Source organism: Platichthys flesus, chromosome 3, assembly GCF_949316205.1.
Source record: "Platichthys flesus chromosome 3, fPlaFle2.1, whole genome shotgun sequence".
Lineage (NCBI taxonomy): Eukaryota > Metazoa > Chordata > Actinopteri > Pleuronectiformes > Pleuronectidae > Platichthys > Platichthys flesus.
In genome coordinates, this window is record NC_084947.1 from 25,116,921 (window position 1) to 25,141,049 (window position 24,129).

At 39.7% G+C, this 24,129-nt stretch overlaps 1 protein-coding gene and 22 non-coding genes across 28 annotated transcripts in view; all 23 read left to right on the forward strand.

The window, feature by feature from the left end:
* The window catches only part of pnpla7b (patatin-like phospholipase domain containing 7b), a 76,474-nt gene that overhangs the window by 44,784 nt on the left and 7,561 nt on the right, over positions 1-24,129 (forward strand). The gene's annotated exons all lie outside the window — the stretch shown is intronic.
* Positions 400-472, forward strand: trnak-uuu (transfer RNA lysine (anticodon UUU)). Its single transcript has one exon. It is a non-coding gene; the product is annotated as a tRNA-Lys (tRNA).
* Positions 901-973, forward strand: trnak-uuu (transfer RNA lysine (anticodon UUU)). Its single transcript has one exon. It is a non-coding gene; the product is annotated as a tRNA-Lys (tRNA).
* On the forward strand, positions 1,400-1,472 carry trnak-uuu (transfer RNA lysine (anticodon UUU)). The gene has a single exon. It is a non-coding gene; the product is annotated as a tRNA-Lys (tRNA).
* On the forward strand, positions 2,405-2,477 carry trnak-uuu (transfer RNA lysine (anticodon UUU)). The gene has a single exon. It is a non-coding gene; the product is annotated as a tRNA-Lys (tRNA).
* trnak-uuu (transfer RNA lysine (anticodon UUU)) lies at positions 2,931-3,003 on the forward strand. Its single transcript has one exon. It is a non-coding gene; the product is annotated as a tRNA-Lys (tRNA).
* trnak-uuu (transfer RNA lysine (anticodon UUU)) lies at positions 3,431-3,503 on the forward strand. The gene has a single exon. It is a non-coding gene; the product is annotated as a tRNA-Lys (tRNA).
* trnak-uuu (transfer RNA lysine (anticodon UUU)) lies at positions 3,931-4,003 on the forward strand. Its single transcript has one exon. It is a non-coding gene; the product is annotated as a tRNA-Lys (tRNA).
* On the forward strand, positions 4,431-4,503 carry trnak-uuu (transfer RNA lysine (anticodon UUU)). The gene has a single exon. It is a non-coding gene; the product is annotated as a tRNA-Lys (tRNA).
* trnak-uuu (transfer RNA lysine (anticodon UUU)) lies at positions 6,923-6,995 on the forward strand. The gene has a single exon. It is a non-coding gene; the product is annotated as a tRNA-Lys (tRNA).
* Positions 7,428-7,500, forward strand: trnak-uuu (transfer RNA lysine (anticodon UUU)). The gene has a single exon. It is a non-coding gene; the product is annotated as a tRNA-Lys (tRNA).
* On the forward strand, positions 7,927-7,999 carry trnak-uuu (transfer RNA lysine (anticodon UUU)). The gene has a single exon. It is a non-coding gene; the product is annotated as a tRNA-Lys (tRNA).
* Positions 16,248-16,320, forward strand: trnak-uuu (transfer RNA lysine (anticodon UUU)). The gene has a single exon. It is a non-coding gene; the product is annotated as a tRNA-Lys (tRNA).
* Positions 16,754-16,826, forward strand: trnak-uuu (transfer RNA lysine (anticodon UUU)). The gene has a single exon. It is a non-coding gene; the product is annotated as a tRNA-Lys (tRNA).
* trnak-uuu (transfer RNA lysine (anticodon UUU)) lies at positions 17,260-17,332 on the forward strand. Its single transcript has one exon. It is a non-coding gene; the product is annotated as a tRNA-Lys (tRNA).
* On the forward strand, positions 17,766-17,838 carry trnak-uuu (transfer RNA lysine (anticodon UUU)). The gene has a single exon. It is a non-coding gene; the product is annotated as a tRNA-Lys (tRNA).
* trnak-uuu (transfer RNA lysine (anticodon UUU)) lies at positions 18,771-18,843 on the forward strand. Its single transcript has one exon. It is a non-coding gene; the product is annotated as a tRNA-Lys (tRNA).
* trnak-uuu (transfer RNA lysine (anticodon UUU)) lies at positions 19,277-19,349 on the forward strand. Its single transcript has one exon. It is a non-coding gene; the product is annotated as a tRNA-Lys (tRNA).
* Positions 20,285-20,357, forward strand: trnak-uuu (transfer RNA lysine (anticodon UUU)). Its single transcript has one exon. It is a non-coding gene; the product is annotated as a tRNA-Lys (tRNA).
* Positions 20,791-20,863, forward strand: trnak-uuu (transfer RNA lysine (anticodon UUU)). The gene has a single exon. It is a non-coding gene; the product is annotated as a tRNA-Lys (tRNA).
* On the forward strand, positions 21,793-21,865 carry trnak-uuu (transfer RNA lysine (anticodon UUU)). Its single transcript has one exon. It is a non-coding gene; the product is annotated as a tRNA-Lys (tRNA).
* On the forward strand, positions 22,299-22,371 carry trnak-uuu (transfer RNA lysine (anticodon UUU)). Its single transcript has one exon. It is a non-coding gene; the product is annotated as a tRNA-Lys (tRNA).
* On the forward strand, positions 22,805-22,877 carry trnak-uuu (transfer RNA lysine (anticodon UUU)). Its single transcript has one exon. It is a non-coding gene; the product is annotated as a tRNA-Lys (tRNA).

Below are 24,129 nucleotides of genomic sequence, written 5' to 3' on the forward strand. Positions count from 1 at the left end.
CAATACTATTAGGTAGGGTATTACAAAAACAAGTTCTGTACCACTGTCATGTCTTTGGATGCTTATATACCCTCAAAGTTATCCAAGATGGAGATTTATAGGTGAGTTGAGGCATTTTTCACGCTGGATCTGTATCCTCTGAAGAGTGTATGTCATCACAGGAATCCTTGAATCAAGTCAATAATCCTGCCAGTATAGATTTTTCCTTTGATTTAGACTTAACTTGGGCTGTGGGCCTGTTGTACCACAACTACCCAGAAGTACTTGTTTTTCTTTGCCATACATGCCCTTCATTAACCCAACTATAAGAAGTAGTAATTTGTTGTTGTTGGAAGTCCTGTAAGTAAATGGAATTTGGACTTTTGTTCAATCTTTCATCGAATGGGTGTAGCACTCGAAGCCTGGATAGCTCAGACGGTAGAGCATCAGACTTTTAATCTGAGGGTCCAGGGTTCAAGTCCATGTTCGGGCGATATATGCCTCTTATTGGATTTATATGGACAATACTATTAGGTAGGGTATTACAAAAACAAGTTCTGTACCACTGTCATGTCTTTGGATGCTTATATACCCTCAAAGTTATCCAAGATGGAGATTTATAGGTGAGTTGAGGCATTTTTCACGCTGGATCTGTATCCTCTGAAGAGTGTATGTCATCACAGGAATCCTTGAATCAAGTCAATAATCCTGCCAGTATAGATTTTTCCTTTGATTTAGACTTAACTTGGGCTGTGGGCCTGTTGTACCACAACTACCCAGAAGTACTTGTTTTTCTTTGCCATACATGCCCTTCATTAACCCAACTATAAGAAGTAGTAATTTGTTGTTGTTGGAAGTCCTGTAAGTAAATGGAATTTGGACTTTTGTTCAATCTTTCATCGAATGGGTGTAGCACTCGAAGCCTGGATAGCTCAGACGGTAGAGCATCAGACTTTTAATCTGAGGGTCCAGGGTTCAAGTCCCTGTTCAGGCTATATATTCCTCTTATCGGACTTATATGGACAATACTATTAATAGGGTATTGAAAAACAAGTTCTGTACCACTGTCATGTCTTTGGATGCTTATATACCCTCAAAGTTATCCAAGATGGAGGTTTATAGGTGAGTTGAGGCATTTTTCACGCTGGATCTGTATCCTCTGAAGAGTGTATGTCATCACAGGAATCCTTGAATCAAGTCAATAATCCTGCCAGAATAGAGTTTTCCTTTGATTTAGACTCAACTTGGGCTGTGGGCCTGTTGTACCACAACTACCCAGAAGTACTTGTTTTTCTTTGCCATACATGCCCTTCATTAACCCAACTGTAAGAAGTAGTAATTTGTTGTTGTTGGAAGTCCTGTAAGTAAATGGAATTTGGACTTTTGTTCAATCTTTCATCGAACGGTTGTAGCACTCGAAGCCTGGATAGCTCAGACGGTAGAGCATCAGACTTTTAATCTGAGGGTCCAGGGTTCAAGTCCCTGTTCAGGCTATATATTCCTCTTATCGGACTTATATGGACAATACTATTAATAGGGTATTGAAAAACAAGTTCTGTACCACTGTCATGTCTTTGGATGCTTATATACCCTCAAAGTTATCCAAGATGGAGGTTTATAGGTGAGTTGAGGCATTTTTCACGCTGGATCTGTATCCTCTGAAGAGTGTATGTCGTCACAGGAATCCTTGAATCAAGTCAATAATCCTGCCAGTATAGATTTTTCCTTTGATTTAGACTCAACTTGGGCTGTGGGCCTGTTGTACCACAACTACCAAGAAGTACTTGTTTTTCTTTGCCATACATGCCCTTCATTAACCCAACTGTAAGAAGTAGTAATTTGTTGTTGTTGGAAGTCCTGTAAGTAAATGGAATTTGGACTTTTGTTCAATCTTTCAACGAACGGTTGTAGCACTCGAAGCCTGGATAGCTCAGACGGTAGAGCATCAGACTTTTAATCTGAGGGTCCAGGGTTCAAGTACCTGTTCACGCTATATATTCCTCTTATCGGACTTATATGGACAATACTGTTAGGTAGGGTATTAAAAAACAAGTTCTGTACCACTGTCATGTCTTTGGATGCTTATATACCCTCAAAGTTATCCAAGATGGAGGTTTATAGGTGAGTTGAGGCATTTTTCACGCTGGATCTGTATCCTCTGAAGAGTGTATGTCATCACAGGGATCCTTGAATCAAGTCGATAATCCTGCCAGTACAGATTTTTCCTTTGATTTAGACTCACCTTGGATTGTGGGCCTGTTGTACCACAACTACCCAGAAGTACTTGTTTTTCTTTGCCATACATGCCCTTCGTTAACCCAATTGTAAGAAGTGGTAATTTGTTGTTGTTGGAATTCCTGTATATGTAAGTAAATGGAATTTGGACTTTTGTTCAATGTTTCATCGAAAGGGTGTAGAACTCGAAGCCTGGATAGCTCAGACGGTAGAGCATCAGACTTTTATTCTGAGGGTCCAGGGTTCCAGACCCTGTTCAGGCGATATATTCCTCTTATTGGACTTATATGGACAATACTATTAGGTAGGCTATTGAAAAACAAGTTCTGTACCACTGTCATGTCTTTGGATGCTTATATACCCTCAAAGTTATCCAAGATGGATATTTATAGGTGACTTGAGGCATTTTCACGCTGGATCTGTATCCTCTGAAGAGTGTATGTCATCACAGGAATCCTTGAATCAAGTCAATAATCCTGCCAGTACAGATTTTTTCCTTTGATTTAGACTCACCTTGGATTGTGGGCCTGTTGTACCACAACTACCCAGAAGTACTTGTTTTTCTTTGCCATACATGCCCTTCGTTAACCCAATTGTAAGAAGTGGTAATTTGTTGTTGTTGGAATTCCTGTATATGTAAGTAAATGGAATTTGGTGTAAGTAAATGGAATTTGGACTTTTGTTCAATTTTTCATCGAAAGGGTGTAGAACTCGAAGCCTGGATAGCTCAGACGGTAGAGCATCAGACTTTTAATCTGAGGGTCCAGGGTTCAAGTCCCTGTTCAGGTGATATGCTCCTCTTATCGGACTTATATGGACAATACTATTACGTAGGGTATTAAAAAACAAGTTCTGTACCACTGTCATGTCTTTGAATGCTTATATACCCTCAAAGTTATCCAAGATGGAGGTTTATAGGTGAGTTGAGGCATTTTTCACGCTGGATCTGTATCCTCTGAAGAGTGTATGTCGTCACAGCAATCCTTGAATCAAGTCAATAATCCTGCCAGTATAGATTTTTCCTTTGATTTAGACTCAACTTGGGCTGTGGGCCTGTTGTACCACAACTACCCAGAAGTACTTGTTTTTCTTTGACATACATGCCCTTCATTAACCCAACTGTAAGAAGTAGTAATTTGTTGTTGTTGGAAGTCCTGTAAGTAAATGGAATTTGGACTTTTGTTCAATGTTTCATCGAAAGCGTGTAGAACTCGAAGCCTGGATACCTCAGACGGTAGAGCATCAGACTTTTAATCTAAGGGTCCAGGGTTCAAGTCCCTGTTCAGGCGATATATTCCTCTTATTGGACTTATATGGACAATACTATTAGGTAGGCTATTGAAAAACAAGTTCTGTACCACTGTCATGTCTTTGGATGCTTATATACCCTCAAAGTTATCCAAGATGGCGATTTATAGGTGAGTTGAGGCATTTTTCACGCTGGATCTGTATCCTCTGAAGAGTGTATGTCGTCACAGGAATCCTTGAATCAAGTCAATAATCCTGCCAGTATAGATTTTTCCTTTGATTTAGACTCAACTTGGGCTGTGGGCCTGTTGTACCACAACTACCAAGAAGTACTTGTTTTTCTTTGCCATACATGCCCTTCATTAACCCAACTGTAAGAAGTAGTAATTTGTTGTTGTTGGAAGTCCTGTAAGTAAATGGAATTTGGACTTTTGTTCAATCTTTCATCGAACGGTTGTAGCACTCGAAGCCTGGATAGCTCAGACGGTAGAGCATCAGACTTTTAATCTGAGGGTCCAGGGTTCAAGTCCCTGTTCACGCTATATATTCCTCTTATCGGACTTATATGGACAATACTGTTAGGTAGGGTATTAAAAAACAAGTTCTGTACCACTGTCATGTCTTTGGATGCTTATATACCCTCAAAGTTATCCAAGATGGAGATTTATAGGTGAGTTGAGGCATTTTTCACGCTGGATCTGTATCCTCTGAAGAGTGTATGTCATCACAGGAATCCTTGAATCAAGTCAATAATCCTGCCAGAATAGAGTTTTCCTTTGATTTAGACTCAACTTGGGCTGTGGGCCTGTTGTACCACAACTACCCAGAAGTACTTGTTTTTCTTTGCCATACATGCCCTTCGTTAACCCAATTGTAAGAAGTAGTAATTTGTTGTTGTTGGAAGTCCTGTAAGTAAATGGAATTTGGACTTTTGTTCAATGTTTCATCGAAAGCGTGTAGAACTCGAAGCCTGGATACCTCAGACGGTAGAGCATCAGACTTTTAATCTAAGGGTCCAGGGTTCAAGTCCCTGTTCAGGCGATATATTCCTCTTATTGGACTTATATGGACAATACTATTAGGTAGGCTATTGAAAAACAAGTTCAAGTCAATAATCCTGCCAGAATAGAGTTTTCCTTTGATTTAGACTCAATTTGGGCTGTAGGCCTGTTGTACCACAACTACCCAGAAGTACTTGTTTTTCTTTGCCATACATGCCCTTCATTAACCCAACTGTAATAAGTAGTATTTTGTTGTTGTTGGAAGTCCTGTAAGTAAATGGAATTCAGTGTTTCCCCCAGTAAATGTCTCAGGCAAGGTGGTAAGGAGGTGGCGGTGCTGTTGGCGCGGCGCGTAGCGGCGCGGCGAAAATTTTTGGGGGTATTTTGCTCAAAGATGCCAGTACGCTTGAATGAAATAAACAACTGTTTATTTCAATATAAATAAACAACAGTAGGTACAAATGTTGTGGAAAACATGCAGGCACTACAAAATAGGGTTTAAGCCGGTTTTTAAGAAAAATCAAGCTGCCTCGGAAGATGACAGTTTGTGATGTCGGATTCCGTTCAAATTAACCGCCTATTCATTGTGGACGGCAAGAAAAAAAAAGTTTTCGCGCATGCGCACCTGATTCTGTATGATTTAACATGTACGCAAATAAGCATCATTCTTTGTGCCTTATTTACGTAAATGGTATGCCACATAAGCCTTTACGTTACATATCATTCATGGACCAATTAAAATCGAGATATTACTAGACATTTACGCAGCTTAAGGCCAATGTATGCTACTCCGAGTCCGTTGCGGACTGACGGAGCGGACGGACCCTTTTTGATTTATAGTTCTACGAGCCTTTTTGTTGTGAAAACAATTCACCGCCAGAACAGTAGATGGCGCAACTGAAGTCGAGCTTAGAGAAGCCTACCTCATGAGGTATATAGAAGAAGTCCACGCTGGTTTATTTACGTCCTCCCGGCTCCTCACACACAGTGAACGATGGCAGCTAACAGAAAAAGGATGTTGATGACTCGACAGTTTTTGCTGAATAAAGTGACACCCAGCGGGTCATAATGCTTATGTTATCGTGTCTTAACGCAGCGGTTCCCCGGTCTTGTTTCCAAACTGCGTTGCTAATTCAACAGCTGCAACAGCTTGAAGCTACACGGAGGCAGCTAGCTTCCCCCCAGCTTCCACACACAGTCAGCAGGGACACCCGATACTAACTACTACCGTGAGTTAGTATCGATCTAAAGTGTTTGCTTCTAACCTGACGGTGTTTGAGAGAGTGTCATGAGCCGTGGGATTAAAGTCAGCGGGTTTTTGCGCTGTTCCCACCGCAGTTAGCATGGTGGTTAGCCCGCTAGCCTCGTTATGAAAGTTCGTTATAACAGTATGTGACCGTACACACGTGCCGTAAGTGCTCTAACCAGCCACCGTCAGCCGGACAACGCCGCTGGCTTAACACACTTGTCACATTAATTATAGAGTCGTAGTTGTGATTTTGGTTTATTGTGATGTACGATGTACGAACAGGAAGTTTCCATTCCGAAATGCTGGCGTTAGCGGACCAATCACAGCCAAGGGCTATCCGTGGGCTCTCCGCCATTTCGACGTGTAGTTAGAAAAAGGAGAGCTGCACGAAAAGCTCTCCGAGGAGCCGCGGAGAGGCACGGAGAGGGCGTTCCACGTTGGAGAAGGCGGTCCTATCTGTCCGTTATGCTGTAGTCCTACATAATGATGAATGCTGTCTTTTATTTTTAAGTTGAATAGAAGTAGTACCGGTAGTTTGAATCGGCGAAGGTTTGACTTGTTGCCTTACGTTTATTCTGCCCTCGGTGTGAGGGACGGGTCCGTTAAGTCGATGGATGCGATGTTTAATCATTTAGACCAAACTACAGTAGGCTACGGGCAAACCTGAAGTCACCGTCGTGACATTTCATATACGTCCCGTCTGTGTGTGTGAGTGAGTGAGTGAGTGAGTGAGAGAGAAAGAAAGAAAGAAAGAAAGAAAGGGAGGAACTTATTTGAAATCGGCCGTGCGTGCCTGTTTGTTGTTTATTGTTTTTGATTTAACAATATATAGGTTTAGAGAAATCTGGCTTTCAGAACTCAGTGCCTACCCACTCACTGACCTCACCGCACGTCACTGGCGGTAGATTGACAGGTGACTATGATAGACTATGCAACAATATAATAAACCACCAGATGTCGCCGTCTCAATTACACTCAAAAAACTTTATTGGCACGACTAATGTTGTAAACAGTATTACCTGAGTATTATCAATGCCATTTTTTTTTTTTTTTCAACTTTTTTTTTTTTTTTTTTTTTTTTTCAATACATTGGTAGTCAAGGCGGGGCCCTAGTCTTGTTAAGGCGGCCGCCTTAACAAGATAGTGCTGGGGGAAACCCTGGAATTTGGACTTTTGTTCAATGTTTCATCGAAAGGGTGTAGAACTCGAAGCCTGGATACCTCAGACGGTAGAGCATCAGACTTTTAATCTAAGGGTCCAGGGTTCAAGTCCCTGTTCAGGCGATATATTCCTCTTATTGGACTTATATGGACAATACTATTAGGTAGGCTATTGAAAAACAAGTTCTGTACCACTGTCATGTCTTTGGATGCTTATATACCCTCAAAGTTATCCAAGATGGAGATTTATAGGTGAGTTGAGGCATTTTTCACGCTGGATCTGTATCCTCTGAAGAGTGTATGTCATCACAGGAATCCTTGAATCAAGTCAATAATCCTGCCAGAATAGAGTTTTCCTTTGATTTAGACTCAACTTGGGCTGTGGGCCTGTTGTACCACAACTACCCAGAAGTACTTTTTTTCTTTGCCATACATGCCCTTCATTAACCCAATTGTAAGAAGTGGTAATTTGTTGTTGTTGGAATTCCTGTATATGTAAGTAAATGGAATTTGGACTTTTGTTCAATCTTTCATCGAAAGGGTGTAGAACTCAAAGCCTGGATATCTCAGACGGTAGAGCATCAGACTTTTAATCTGAGGGTCTGGGGTTCAAGTCCCTGTTCAGGCGATATATTCCTCTTATTGGACTTATATGGACAATACTATTAGGTAGGCTTTTGAAAAACAAGTTCTGTACCACTGTCATGTCTTTGGATGCTTATATACCCTCAAAGTTATCCAAGATGGAGATTTATAGGTGAGTTGAGGCATTTTTCACGCTGGATCTGTATCCTCTGAAGAGTGTTTGTCATCACAGGAATCCTTGAATCAAGTCAATAATCCTGCCAGTATAGATTTTTCCTTTGATTTAGACTCACCTTGGATTGTGGGCCTGTTGTACCAAAACTCCCCAGAAGTACTTTTTTTCTTTGCCATACATGCCCTTCATTAACCCAACTGTAAGAAGTAGTAATTTGTTGTTGTTGGAAGTCCTGTAAGTAAATGGAATTTGGACTTTTGTTCAATCTTTCATCGAACGGGTATAGCACTTGAAGCCTAGATAGCTCAGACGGTAGAGCATCAGACTTTTAATCTGAGGGTCCAGGGTTCAAGTCCCTGTTCAGGCTATATATTCCTCTTATCGGACTTATATGGACAATATTATTAGGTACACAGTAAAATTACAAGAGTAAATTTACTCAAATTGAAGAAATTTTTACTCTATTTTGGATAACATTTGGTCCCTCTCTAAAAAGAGTTAAGTTAACCCTTTCGATAGAGTTGTTTAATCGGAGTAATTTCTCTTCAATTTAGAGTGAAAATTCTACTCTTTAATAGTATAATTCACTCTATATAGAGACAATTTCAATTGACTCTCACTCTATTTTTACTCCTACTAGAGGAACTACAAATTTGCTCCACAGAAATTTAATCCCTTAAAAAGAGTTAACATTCCTCAATTTTGAGTAATTGTTTCTCCGTAAGGAGTCCATTTTAGAAATTGCACAATTCAATATTAAGCTCGTACAATCGTTAAAAATGACAAAAGATCAATTATTCCACATGTCCTTTTATTTGGCACCAAATATTTGCTCTCAATCGAAAATTCTCATTCCATTTGTGCACATGCACACTGTTGACATTAGAGCTGCAACGATTAATCGACAAATCGATTATTAAAATAATCGCCAACTATTTTGATAATCGATTAATCGTTTCGAGTAATTTTTTAATAACAAATGTCCAAATTCTCTGATTTCAGCTTCTCAAATGTGAATATTTTCTGGTCTCTTTAATCCTATTATGACAGTCAACTGAAATACCTGTGACTTTTGGACATAACAATACATTTGAGGTCGTCAACATGGGCTTTGGAAAATGTATCAACATTTTCTGACATTTTACGGACCAAAACACTAATCGATTAGTAATCGATGAATCGAGAAAATAATCGACAGATTAATCGATTATCAAGATAATCGTTAGTTGCAGCCCTAGTTGACATCATTCTAAACAAAAAGCATTACATGAAAAAATAAGGGATTATAAACAAATCTGAATCAAGACCACATGACATTAGAATATCAAAAGACTTGTGGTGCAAAAGGTCTTTAAATTCCAAAACAATGGGTGCTTCTGCGGTGTGCATAACCTTGAAAGCATGGACATGTTCCTCTAAATAAAGAGTTTTCATAGCAGTCGTTACAAAAAGAACACACTCATCTCTTACAACAATATTCTGGATTACATGAAACACAGGCATCTCATTCTCCACTCTTATGCAAACAGCCAGCCCAGGCCGATACAAATTCCCAAAACTCTTTATCCATTTTACATTGTAGATCTTTGTCCAAACGGGAACATTGAGCTTAACAGCGATCTCAGTGTAGGATTCTAGTCTATTCAAGGGGACCATTTTGCCAGGGCCTAATTTCAATTCATTTGGATTAAATGTTTGCCACAAATATGCCACATGACATTGGTGTTTTTTGGCCAATGTTTTTGTAATGTTTTTAAAACTTTTATTTGTCTTTTGAAGTAATTGTGTTTTCCTTCGTACCTCATGCACCAGCTATGTATCAAAGGGCCAAGTTTCTGCATCGACGTTGGGTAGTGGATTAAGAAATGATGTTTGGGCAGTAATTTCTTGTGGGGATATAAATACTTGAATAGACTGTGGTGTTCAGAAATCAGATGCTTCAAATATATAGTTATGCCACTCGATATGGCTGGAGACAAAACTATGCTGACTATTTGAAGCAGTAAAATGAATAGATACCAGTTTTGGTCACTTGAACAAACAAGATCCCCGAATATGATCGGGAGGTGGCGCAGCAAACACCAGCTTTGTGTCGCATTAAGGCTTAAGTCATTAGAACCCTCAACTAAATTAACACCTGGAGGAGGTTTGTTGCACTGTTCCAAGCGACCATAATTGAAACTCTGAATTCATCTGTGTATTTCTGCCGGTGTTGTGTAATTGTTACCCAAGTGTTGCAGAAGGAGCTTCATCTCAAATTGGGCAACCCCTTCAAATATGTCGTGCATGATATCAACTGAAAAATTTGTCGCCGTATGAAAATATTGCAAGGAATTTAAAAGGCACGACTTTTTCACGCCCATAACATAAGGAAGATGAGGGTTACTCTTGATAACTTCACAATGTTCTGCGTGAAATTCTTTGGTTCGAAGTGAGATCTTACTGCTATCTTCACTGAACTCCGTTTGAAAATCTTCCTTCTCCAGTAGGCAAAAACGACAACAATAACGAGCACTGAACGATTCTACAAAACCAAATAAAGAATGGATACCAAGGTTGTTTCCTGTAACTTGAATGATGGTTCCGTAAACAGCATGATCAAAATGGGGAATCTGAACTCCTTCAGTTTCAAGACGAGATATATCCTTGACCAGTGGCTCAAGGATCTTATCAAATCCATAAGTTTTGATGTCTTGTGCGTGAAATAACGAAACCAAATGGATGCCAAGTAAATTTGAGTTATATTTTGGAGAAATATTTCTCAACGTAAAATAGATGGCTCCTAACTTGTGTATTCCACGCTTGGACCCAAGGGGGTTTGAACACTCAAACTCATCAAAAAAGAGCTGGATCTGAAACGCATGCTTTTGCTTCAAGAAAAGGGGATGACTTTTAAACAATTCTCCATCCTGTATATCGTAGAGAAACGTTTCTTTCTTTCCCAATCTCTACTTAAAAAGTCATTGATATTAGGATGCTTACAAATGAACCGCAACGTCTCGAGAATGGGAATATATGTAAACTTATCTCGGACAACAACTTGAGGGGATCAATTTTCCCCCATTGCTCAGAAAAGTACTGCATTCTCTTGCTTTCAGAGTTAAATGCCAAGAATGGATTTTCAATTTTTTGGAATGACTGATCAATTTGAGATTCCACAACACTTTTCATTGGTTCCTGTAAAGATAAACCGTTTTTCACTGACACTAGAGTTTCGTTTTGTATGTCATCAATAACCTCACCAACAGAGTTGACAACATTATTAATGGTGGTCTCTGCTACCCCAGCAACTTTCAGTTCTGCAACAATTGTCGCACAACTTTTCACTATATTTTTTTGAAGGAGTTCAGATTCACAAGCTACATTTTCATGTGGTAAAAGGTCTACATCCCCAACGGAAACGGCACTGGCTGAAGATGAACTTTCATTAACACTTGAACTGTCACGCAAAGAACACCTAGTGAGATGCTTTCGTAATCCAGAAAAACTATTATATACATGTGCACAACCCCTTTGAGCACATTTTAACCTGAGAGTTTTTCCGGGACAAAGACCATGAAACAACTTAAAGTGCTTAATCAAGGCATTGACATTGGCATGACATCTTGCACAAATGAAGCAGATCATAGGAGTTTACTTTAGCATCCTGGCCCTCAACTCTGCAACTCTAGGATATACCTTGGTGTTTTCCACATCTATGTCATAGACAGTGGTTTGCAGAAAGGTGTACACATTGGTCAATTCCTGACAATATCTTGTGCCAAAGACGAAATGTGCTTTGAAAAGTTCATCAACACAAGCCAGTGCAGTTGAGGTCTTACAGGGTAGAGCATGTTTGTCGATCACGATGTAGTAAGACTCGATCATGCTCTTCTTGGCACCAACAGCAAGTAGGTATGGCTGGAGACTCCCAGAGATGTTGTCTAGGTGTCCTTGGATGCTGGTCCCAATCTGTGGTTGAATAAGGAGCCATGGTCATTTATTATGTTTTGGATTCTTACAAAGTTACAATAAGAGTAAAAAGAAGAGGGCACACTAAGCATAACACTTATTAGCGCATACGCTGTAAAACACTCTGAAGACAACGTCGAAACACGTAAATGCAAATAAGGTCAGTGTTATGCAACGTGTGTGGCCACCTTTTGTTAGTTATTTAAGCGTTACCCAATGGCCCAGCACTATTAGCATAATAAAAGAGGAAGTATTTTCCAGCCCTTTGTGTTCCACACAAAGCTCACCTTGATGAATTTTACAAGACTATCGCATGCTTGTCTGGCTGAGATTTTCCCTGGTCTTTTTCGGCCTTGGCTTGAAGGTGGCAGAAGGTGAACCAGCAACAGCATTGATGACATGTCACTGTCCCAGCCTGGGGAAAATATAACAAAAACAGAACAGTTAAGCATTTCATATTGATTCAGATTTAAAGACAGAGCTGCAGACGGATTATCCATAACCAATAAAGCCTGCAAAAGGATCGATGACATGAGTTTTGAGTAGGAAACTATAAAAACAACTTTGTGCAGTTCAATTACTGTATTCCCAATGATTTCACATGTGAATGACAGGAGCCACTTCCGTTTCTCAAGGCAACAGGTTGATATGTACATATAACTCCAGTAACTTTGTGAGTGGCAAAATGTGCCTTAATGCACAATAAAATGGTTATCCCCATTCCATCTAGAATAGTCAAAGGAGAAAACATTACCATCATCTACTTCAGTGGCTTCAGCATTTTGGATGAGGTCTTGTACATCTCCAGTCAGTGTAAGTCCACGACACTGAGTAACAACCTTTGCTTGAAAGTTGGTGGTCCACTTCTCCAACATCTTTGCAGAGGTTGCGTCACCAAAAAGACTCCTGAAATCTTGATCAATCTACAAGACATGGCAAAGACATTTAGTGTAAGTCCCACAGTAGATGATCAAAGTAGCTACAGAGATCATTTCTGAAGTCTGATCAGGTTCGGCAGATAGCAAAACATGTAAAAGTAAAGAAAGATAAATTTACATTCTGTCTGACAAAACAAACAATAACAAATTACACAAAACGTTACTTTGTAGTTCTTGTTTTTTTAAAAACAGTATTACTCACCAAACCTGGAATATCCAAGAAACGAGGAAAAACAGATAGGATGTCGGCTGAGTTCTCAGGATCGTGCAGCAACTTCTGACGATAGGCCAGGGTTAGCCTCATTTTCTCCTTCACTACAACTTCATCTGTAGAATGCTTCATCAGGGCAATTGCTTCTTGACACTGCTGTTCGTCCCACTGGATGTCTTCTTTCAATGGATCCCTGTGTGAAGTTGGCCCACCTAAAGGTTTGGGACAACATGCCAGTTTAATACTCAAAAGAAAACCTAGACCAAATAAACGAGTGGTCAAGTTCCAAATTAATCACTGACCTGTTTGAAGTTGTCGTGGCCGTTTCATTCGCCCCTCGGACACCTCTTTCTGCAGAGTTTTGATTCTCCAAGCCAAATACCCACTTCCATCTTCAGCATTATAAAAATGTTCCTTTGAAAATAAGGGGAAACACATGTAAATACAAATATACATTTTCACCCATAAATACGTGACTGATTTGAAACCATTTCACCAGAAAAGCAGGAGTAACTTACATAGCCAAGCTTGCTCCGGGGGTCAGCCAAGTAAGGAAAAAGGCAGATGATTCCTTTGGCGTATTCCTCCTTCAATCTCCTAGGGGGGCTTGTGCTATACACACAAATCAAATTACCATCCTGTCCAAAATACAACTAAGATTCATTTAATATCAGTCTTGTGAGTTTATGAAAAAAAACTTACCCATGCTCATTTGTCAGATGTGCAACTAGTATCTTCACTAGGTCACGTCTTCTGACATCTGACAATGTTTTTGTGCGAGCATACTCATGTGTGATCTTATCACCTCCAGGGCTACTCTTGAGGATGTCCTCAATCATCTTGGGAGAGGTGATTGACAATTGACAGTACACAGAGAACACACAGAGTACACAGATTAACAAGAGCATATATATGGTTGCAACAAAGTTACAAAAAAGACATAAACAATCTATTGATCTTACTCGACCCAGACGGCGATCCTCTTCATGTTTTTTTTCTGAGGGATTTCTGATCACGATTGCTGTGTCATCAGATCCTGATGAAGGCTCACCATCGCCAAGTGTACCAGAACTGAAGGAAGCCTCACCATCCCCAATCGTGCTAGAACTGAAGGAATCTACAAAATAATGTTTCATGGGACACAAAATGTTTACAGCATGAGCTGCACAACTCAGACAAGGTTAAATGTGCACGGTATGTAATTGCGGAGATGTTTAAAAGACTTATATATAGAAGTTAAAAAGTAAAGTTATTTTACCATCAGCATTTGCTGTTGGGATCCCAATTTCTAAGACCCCAATATCCTGTTGTTTTAGAATGTATTCGAATGCCTCATCATCGATTTCGGTCCTGGTTTCATCATAGACTTTAATATCCAGGGTGGGTAGATCAAACTTCTTGGCAACTTTAAAAGACATTTAAGTCATATTAACACTGACCATACTATAGCCTACATAAGTAGTGGCAACACACAAAAACATGCATTGGTAACAATATTTTATAATAAAGGCTGCATATGCAATGTTTTCTCTTACCACTTTCCAAAAAGACTTCGGATTTAAAAGGTGATGTTAGGAAGAAGTACTTCTTTCTGTCCTTATATTTCACCCTAACAGTTGCCTCCATCCTAAAGGAACAGGAAAAAATAGTGGTTACTTAGTTGGTTTGATTACTTGTCTTGAACTAATTAATATGAAAAACATATCAACAGTAACAGAGATTTGAGAAACTGCTGTCAGAAGAACGCAGGGGTGTGTACGTTTACAAAAATGTCTAACCGTGTCGTGTACACGGTTAGTCGTGACGTCATTGTCCTCGTGCGCCCGCCGTCTTGTAGACGCGCGCGCACGCACACACACACACACACATACGCGTTCTATCGCCTGTAAACACACAGTTGATATGAACCACGATTGTTTGTATATACTATCTATGGTTTACACATCTCTTATAATAGGGCCATGGCACACACACACATATACACACACACACACTCACACGTTCGCCCGTCATGTGTTTGCCTTCATTATCGCTCTTCATTAATTCCCTGATTAATTAAGCCTATCGCACATTTCTACATGTCCACGTTTATGCAGGTTGAACAGGTGTTTTAAAGTTCGGGCTACTTACGAGCGTAGTTCATATCAACCGGGTAACTTTAATCTTTAGGTTATCTTTCTTTCATCACTCTTCCGTGAGTCGAGCCCCAGCACGGCGCCTCCCTGTGTCAACAGTCAACCAATGTGTACTGGACACAAACCTACAAAAGACAATGTTCCATCTAGTCTACTTACCAAGTTTCCTAAGACCACAAACGTAAATTGCACTGCATCGGTGTGGCGCACAACCTCTGTTTACTCTTTCCAGAGTTAAGGCCATGTGGTGCTAAATCATGCTAAACATGCTAACGAACCATTGATACACTACTATGGTAAACAAAATTCTCCGCAGTTGACAAATGTGTGCATTAACCAACAAAAGACAGTGTACTTATCAATTTTCCTAAGAACAAAAACGTGAATTGGTCAAATGACTGGCAAGCTAATGTGATACCTTAGCAGCATCTACTGTAGCAGCTGCATATAGCAATGCCTAGCGTAATTTATATAATATGTTTAAATCGCGCGGCTTCGTTGAGCTTGAATTTGGGATACTACAGATTTTAACTCATCCTCCCTCTGATTTAATTACCCGTGAACTTCCACTTTTAAAAAAGTTGCGACGCAACACAGCACGTCTTGCGACTGCCATGGTAATTAAGCCACACATTTGAAAATAACACAAACCAAACATTACATGCATCCTGTACGATGAGAACAAACAAAACTTATGCGGTAAAAAAGACAGTTGATGTATTACTTACTTTGTTATTTTCCTAACAGACTTTTCTCCAGACCGGTTGCAGGTGAAATGACCATCGGTGTAAGGTGTAATGGTGGATAAAACGAAACTTAACTGCGTTGCCCTCTGGGAGGAGTCAAAATTATGACTCCGTTATTCTGATCTAACTCTGCGTGTCTCTCAACTCTTTTTTCGTTCTTTCACCTCATATCAGAGCAAAAAATACTATTTTTGAGTAAAATAATTTTAACTCCGGAAATTTTACTCTTGTAATTTTACTGTGTAGGGTATTGAAAAACAAGTTCTGTACCACTGTCATGTCTTTGGATGCTTATATACCCTCAAAGTTATCCAAGATGGAGGTTTATAGGTGAGTTGACGCATTTTTCACGCTGGATCTGTATCCTCTGAAGAGTGTTTGTCATCACAGGAATCCTTGAATCAAGTCAATAATCCTGCCAGTATAGATTTTTCCTTTGATTTAGACTCAACTTGGGCTGTGGGCCTGTTGTACCACAACTACCCAGAAGTACTTGTTTTTCTTTGCCATACATGCCCTTCATAAACCCAATTGTAAGAAGTGGTAATTTGTTGTTGTTGGAAGTCCAGTATATGTAAGTAAATGGAATTTGGACTTTTGTTCAATCTTTCATCGAACGGTTGTGGAACTCGAAGCCTGGATAGCTCAGACGGTAGAGCATCAGACTTTTAATCTGAGGGTCCAGGGTTCAAGTCCCTGTTCAGGCGATATATTCCTCTTATCGGACTTATATGGACAATACTATTAGGCAGGGTATTAAAAAACAAGTTCTGTACCACTGTCATGTCTTTGGATGCTTATATACCCTCAAAGTTTTCCAAGATGGAGATTTATATGTGAGTTGAGGCATTTTTCATGCTGGATCTGTATCCTCTGAAGAGTGTATGTCATCACAGGAATCCTTGAATCAAGTCAATAATCCTGCCAGTATAGATTTTTCCTTTGATTTAGACTCAACTTGGGCTGTGGGCCTGTTGTACCAAAACTCCCCAGAAGTACTTGTTTTTCTTTGCCATACATGCCCTTCATTAACCCAATTGTAAGAAGTGGTAATTTGTTGTTGTTGGAATTCCTGTATATGTAAGTAAATGGAATTTGGACTTTTGTTCAATGTTTCATCGAAAGGGTGTAGAACTTGAAGCCTGGATAGCTCAGACGGTAGAGCATCAGACTTTTAATCTGAGGGTCCAGGGTTCAAGTCCCTGTTCAGGCGATATACTCCTCTTATCGGACTTATATGGACAATACTATTAGGTAGGGTATTAAAAAAACAAGTTCTGTACCACTGTCATGTCTTTGAATGCTTATATACCCTCAAAGTTATCCAAGATGGAGGTTTATAGGTGAGTTGAGGCATTTTTCACGCTGGATCTGTATCCTCTGAAGAGTGTATGTCGTCACAGGAATCCTTGAATCAAGTCAATAATCCTGCCAGTATAGATTTGTCTTTGATTTAGACTCAACGGGTGCTGTGTGCCTGTTGTACCATAAGTGCCCAGGAGTATTCTTTTTTCTTTGCCGTAGATGCCCTTTGACTGCCCAATTGTAAGAAGTGGTAATTTGTTGTTGTTGGAAGTCCTGTGTATGTAAGTAAATGGAATTTGGACTTTTGTTCAATGTTTCATCGAAAAGGTGTAGCACTCGAAGCCTGGATAGCTCAGACGGTAGAGCATCAGACTTTTAATCTGAGGGTCCAGGTTTCAAGTCCCTGTTCAGTCGATATATTCCTCTTATCGGACTTATATAGACAATACTATTAGGTAGGGTATTAAAAAACAAGTTCTGTACCACTGTCATCTCTTTGGATGCCTATATACCCTCAAAGTTGTCCAAGATGGAGGTTTATTGGTGAGTCAAGGCATTGTTCACGCTGGATCTGTATCCTCTGAAGAGTGTATGTCATCACAGGAATCCTTGAATCAAGTCAATAATCCTGCCAGTATAGATTTTTCCTTTGATTTAGACTCAACTTGGGCTCTGGGCCTGTTGTACCACAACTACCAAGAAGTACTTGTTTTTCTTTGCCATACATGCCCTTCATTAACCCAATTGTAAGAAGTGGTAATTTGTTGTTGTTAGAAGTCCTGTACATGTAAGTAAATGGAATTTGGACTTTTGTTCAATCTTTCATCGAACGGTTGTAGAACTCGAAGCCTGGATATCTCAGACGGTACAGCATCAGACTTTTAATCTGAGGGTCCAGGGTTCAAGTCCCTGTTCAGGCTATATATTCCTCTTATCGGACTTATATGGACAATACTATTAGGCAGGGTATTAAAAAACAAGTTCTGTACCACTGTCATGTCTTTGGATGCTTATATACCCTCAAAGTTTTCCAAGATGGAGATTTATATGTGAGTTGAGGCATTTTTCACGCTGGATCTGTATCCTCTGAAGAGTGTATGTCATCACAGGAATCCTTGAATCAAATCAATAATCCTGCCAGTATAGATTTTTCCTTTGATTTAGACTCAACTTGGGCTGTGGGCCTGTTGTACCACAACTACCCAGAAGTACTTGTTTTTCTTTGCCATACATGCCCTTCATTAACCCAATTGTAAGAAGTGGTAATTTGTTGTTGTTGGAATTCCTGTATATGTAAGTAAATGGAATTTGGACTTTTGTTCAATGTTTCATCGAAAGGGTGTAGAACTCGAAGCCTGGCTCAGACGGAAGGGCATCAGACTTTAATCTGAGGGTCCAGGGTTCAAGTCCCTGTTCAGGCGATATATTCCTCTTATTGGACTTATATGGACAATACTATTAGGTAGGCTATTGAAAAACAAGTTCTGTACCACTGTCATGTCTTTGGATGCTTATATACCCTCAAAGTTATCCAAGATGGAGATTTATGTGAGTTGAGGCATTTTTCACGCTGGATCTGTATCCTCTGAAGAGTGTATGTCATCACAGGAATCCTTGAATCAAGTCAATAATCCTGCCAGTATAGATTTTTCCTTTGATTTAGACTCAACTTGGGCTGTGGGCCTGTTGTACCACAACTACCAAGAAGTACTTGTTTTTCTTTGCCATACATGCCCTTCATTAACCCAATTGTAAGAAGTGGTAATTTGTTGTTGTTGGATTTCCTGTATATGTAAGTAAATGGAATTTGGACTTTTGTTCAATGTTTCATCGAAAGGGTATAGAACCCGAAGCCTGGATAGCTCAGACGGTAGAGCATCAGACTTTTAGTCTGAGGGTCCAGGGTTCAAGTCCCTGTTCAGGCGATATATGCCTCTTATTGGACTTATATGGACAATACTATTAGGTAGGGTATTAAAAAACAAGTTCTGTACCACTGTCATGTCTTTGGATGCTTATATACCCTCAAAGTTATCCAAGATGGAGGTTTATAGGTGAGTTGAGTCATTTTTCACGCTGGATCTGTATCCTCTGAAGAGTGTATGTCATCACAGGAATCCTTGAATCAAGTCAATAATCCTGCCAGTATAGATTTTTCCTTTGATTTAGACTCAACTTGGGCTGTGGGCCTGTTGTACCACAACTACCAAGAAGTACTTGTTTTTCTTTGCCATACATGCCCTTCATTAACCCAATTGTAAGAAGTGGTAATTTGTTGTTGTTAGAAGTCCTGTACATGTAAGTAAATGGAATTTGGACTTTTGTTCAATCTTTCATCGAACGGTTGTAGAACTCGAAGCCTGGATATCTCAGACGGTACAGCATCAGACTTTTAATCTGAGGGTCCAGGGTTCAAGTCCCTGTTCAGGCTATATATTCCTCTTATCGGACTTATATGGACAATACTATTAGGCAGGGTATTAAAAAACAAGTTCTGTACCACTGTCATGTCTTTGGATGCTTATATACCCTCAAAGTTTTCCAAGATGGAGATTTATATGTGAGTTGAGGCATTTTTCACGCTGGATCTGTATCCTCTGAAGAGTGTATGTCATCACAGGAATCCTTGAATCAAATCAATAATCCTGCCAGTATAAATTTTTCCTTTGATTTAGACTCAACTTGGGCTGTGGGCCTGTTGTACCACAACTACCCAGAAGTACTTGTTTTTCTTTGCCATACATGCCCTTCATTAACCCAATTGTAAGAAGTGGTAATTTGTTGTTGTTGGAATTCCTGTATATGTAAGTAAATGGAATTTGGACTTTTGTTCAATGTTTCATCGAAAGGGTGTAGAACTCGAAGCCTGGCTCAGACGGAAGGGCATCAGACTTTTAATCTGAGGGTCCAGGGTTCAAGTCCCTGTTCAGGCGATATATTCCTCTTATTGGACTTATATGGACAATACTATTAGGTAGGCTATTGAAAAACAAGTTCTGTACCACTGTCATGTCTTTGGATGCTTATATACCCTCAAAGTTATCCAAGATGGAGATTTATAGGTGAGTTGAGGCATTTTTCACGCTGGATCTGTATCCTCTGAAGAGTGTATGTCATCACAGGAATCCTTGAATCAAGTCAATAATCCTGCCAGAATAGAGTTTTCCTTTGATTTAGACTCAACTTGGGCTGTGGGCCTGTTGTACCACAACTACCCAGAAGTACTTGTTTTTCTTTGCCATACATGCCCTTCATTAACCCAACTGTAAGAAGTGGTAATTTGTTGTTGTTAGAAGTCCTGTACATGTAAGTAAATGGAATTTGGACTTTTGTTCAATCTTTCATCGAACGGTTGTAGAACTCGAAGCCTGGATATCTCAGACGGTACAGCATCAGACTTTTAATCTGAGGGTCCAGGGTTCAAGTCCCTGTTCAGGCTATATATTCCTCTTATCGGACTTATATGGACAATACTATTAGGCAGGGTATTAAAAAACAAGTTCTGTACCACTGTCATGTCTTTGGATGCTTATATACCCTCAAAGTTTTCCAAGATGGAGATTTATATGTGAGTTGAGGCATTTTTCACGCTGGATCTGTATCCTCTGAAGAGTGTATGTCATCACAGGAATCCTTGAATCAAGTCAATAATCCTGCCAGTATAGATTTTTCCTTTGATTTAGACTCAACTTGGGCTGTGGGCCTGTTGTACCACAACTACCAAGAAGTACTTGTTTTTCTTTGCCATACATGCCCTTCATTAACCCAATTGTAAGAAGTGGTAATTTGTTGTTGTTGGAATTCCTGTATATGTAAGTAAATGGAATTTGGACTTTTGTTCAATTTTTCATCGAAAGGGTGTAGAACTCGAAGCCTGGATAGCTCAGACGGTAGAGCATCAGACTTTTAATCTGAGGGTCCAGGGTTCAAGTCCCTGTTCAGGCGATATATTCCTCTTATTGGACTTATATGGACAATACTATTAGTTAGGCTATTGAAAAACAAGTTCTGTACCACTGTCATGTCTTTGGATGCTTATATACCCTCAAAGTTATCCAAGATGGACAGTTATAGGTGAGTTGAGGCATTTTTCACGCTGGATCTGTATCCTCTGAAGAGTGTATGTCATCACAGGAATCCTTGAATCAAATCAATAATCCTGCCAGTATAGATTTTTCCTTTGATTTAGACTCAACTTGGGCTGTGGGCCTGTTGTACCACAACTACCCAGAAGTACTTGTTTTTCTTTGCCATACATGCCCTTCATTAACCCAATTGTAAGAAGTAGTAATTTGTTGTTGTTGGAATTCCTGTATATGTAAGTAAATGGAATTTGGACTTTTGTTCAATGTTTCATCGAAAGGGTGTAGAACTCGAAGCCTGGCTCAGACGGAAGGGCATCAGACTTTTAATCTGAGGGTCCAGGGTTCAAGTCCCTGTTCAGGCGATATATTCCTCTTATTGGACTTATATGGACAATACTATTAGGTAGGCTATTGAAAAACAAGTTCTGTACCACTGTCATGTCTTTGGATGCTTATATACCCTCAAAGTTATCCAAGATGGAGATTTATAGGTGAGTTGAGGCATTTTTCACGCTGGATCTGTATCCTCTGAAGAGTGTATGTCATCACAGGAATCCTTGAATCAAGTCAATAATCCTGCCAGAATAGAGTTTTCCTTTGATTTAGACTCAACTTGGGCTGTGGGCCTGTTGTACCACAACTACCCAGAAGTACTTGTTTTTCTTTGCCATACATGCCCTTCATTAACCCAACTGTAAGAAGTAGTAATTTGTTGTTGTTGGAAGTCCTGTAAGTAAATGGAATTTGGACTTTTGTTCAATGTTTCATCGAAAGGGAGTAGAACTCGAAGCCTGGATAGCTCAGACGGTAGAGCATCAGACTTTTAATCTGAGGGTCCAGGGTACAAGTCCCTCTTCAGGCGATATATTCCTCTTATTGGACTTATATGGACAATACTATTAGGTAGGCTATTGAAAAACAAGTTCTGTACCACTGTCATGTCTTTGGATGCTTATATACCCTCAAAGTTTTCCAAGATGGAGATTTATATGTGAGTTGAGGCATTTTTCACGCTGGATCTGTATCCTCTGAAGAGTGTATGTCATCACAGGAATCCTTGAATCAAGTCAATAATCCTGCCAGTATAGATTTTTCCTTTGATTTAGACTCAACTTGGGCTGTGGGCCTGTTGTACCAAAACTCCCCAGAAGTACTTGTTTTTCTTTGCCATACATGCCCTTCATTAACCCAATTGTAAGAAGTGGTAATTTGTTGTTGTTGGAATTCCTGTATATGTAAGTAAATGGAATTTGGACTTTTGTTCAATGTTTCATCGAAAGGGTGTAGAACTTGAAGCCTGGATAGCTCAGACGGTAGAGCATCAGACTTTTAATCTGAGGGTCCAGGGTTCAAGTCCCTGTTCAGGCGATATACTCCTCTTATCGGACTTATATGGACAATACTATTAGGTAGGGTATTAAAAAAACAAGTTCTGTACCACTGTCATGTCTTTGAATGCTTATATACCCTCAAAGTTATCCAAGATGGAGGTTTATAGGTGAGTTGAGGCATTTTTCACGCTGGATCTGTATCCTCTGAAGAGTGTATGTCGTCACAGGAATCCTTGAATCAAGTCAATAATCCTGCCAGTATAGATTTGTCTTTGATTTAGACTCAACGGGTGCTGTGTGCCTGTTGTACCATAAGTGCCCAGGAGTATTCTTTTTTCTTTGCCGTAGATGCCCTTTGACTGCCCAATTGTAAGAAGTGGTAATTTGTTGTTGTTGGAAGTCCTGTGTATGTAAGTAAATGGAATTTGGACTTTTGTTCAATGTTTCATCGAAAAGGTGTAGCACTCGAAGCCTGGATAGCTCAGACGGTAGAGCATCAGACTTTTAATCTGAGGGTCCAGGTTTCAAGTCCCTGTTCAGTCGATATATTCCTCTTATCGGACTTATATAGACAATACTATTAGGTAGGGTATTAAAAAACAAGTTCTGTACCACTGTCATCTCTTTGGATGCCTATATACCCTCAAAGTTGTCCAAGATGGAGGTTTATAGGTGAGTCAAGGCATTTTTCACGCTGGATCTCTGTCCTCTAAAGAGAGTATATGTCATCACAGGAATCCTTGAATCAAGTCAATAAGTATGTATATATACCCACACAGTAACCCAAGATGGAGGTTTATAGGTGAGTTGAGGCATTTTTCACACTGGATCTGTATCCTCTGAAGAGTGTATGTCATCACAAGAATCCTTGAATCAAGTCAATAAGTATGTATATATACCCACACAGTAACCCAAGATGGAGGTTTATAGGTGAGTTGAGGCATTTTTCACACTGGATCTGTATCCTCTGAAGAGTGTATGTCATCACAGGAATCCTTGAATCAAGTCAATAAGTATGTATATATACCCACACAGTAACCCAAGATGGAGGTTTATAGGTGAGTTGAGGCATTTTTCACGCTGGATCTGTATCCTCTGAAGAGTGTATGTCATCACAGGAATTCTTGAATCAAGTCAATAATCCTGCCAGTATAGAGTTTTCCTTTGATTTAGACTTAACTTGGGCTGTGGGCCTGTTGTACCACAAGTACCCAGAAGTACTTGTTTTTCTTTGCCGTAGATGCCATTTGACTGCCCAACTGTAAGAAGTGGTAATTTGTTGTTGTTGGAAGTCGTGTATATGTAAGTAAATGGAATTTGGACATTTGTTCAATTTTTCATTGAAAAGTCATAGCCCTTGATCCCTGGATAGCTCAGACGGTAGAGCATCAGACTTTTAATCTGAGGGTCCAGGTTTGAAGTCCCTGTTCAGGCTATATATTCCTCTTATCGGACTTACATGGACAATACTATTAGGTAGGGTAATAAAAAAACAAGCGCTGTACAACTGTCATGTCTTGGGATGCTCATATACACTCAATGTTATCCACAATGAGAGTTAAGGCATTCAGGTGATACGTTCCTCTTATCGGACTTACATGGACAATACTCACAGGTATCCTTGAATCAAGTTAATACGTTTTGAGTTTTAAGGATATTTTGGCCAGTTTTTACCCAAAAGTACTAATTTGTCCGTGTCGTGGTTGCCCTTCGTCTGCCCAACTGTATAAAGTAAGCTAAGTTTAACTTTTAAGCCCAGTTGTGTTTCCAGTCCATGAAAAGGGGGAAAACATTT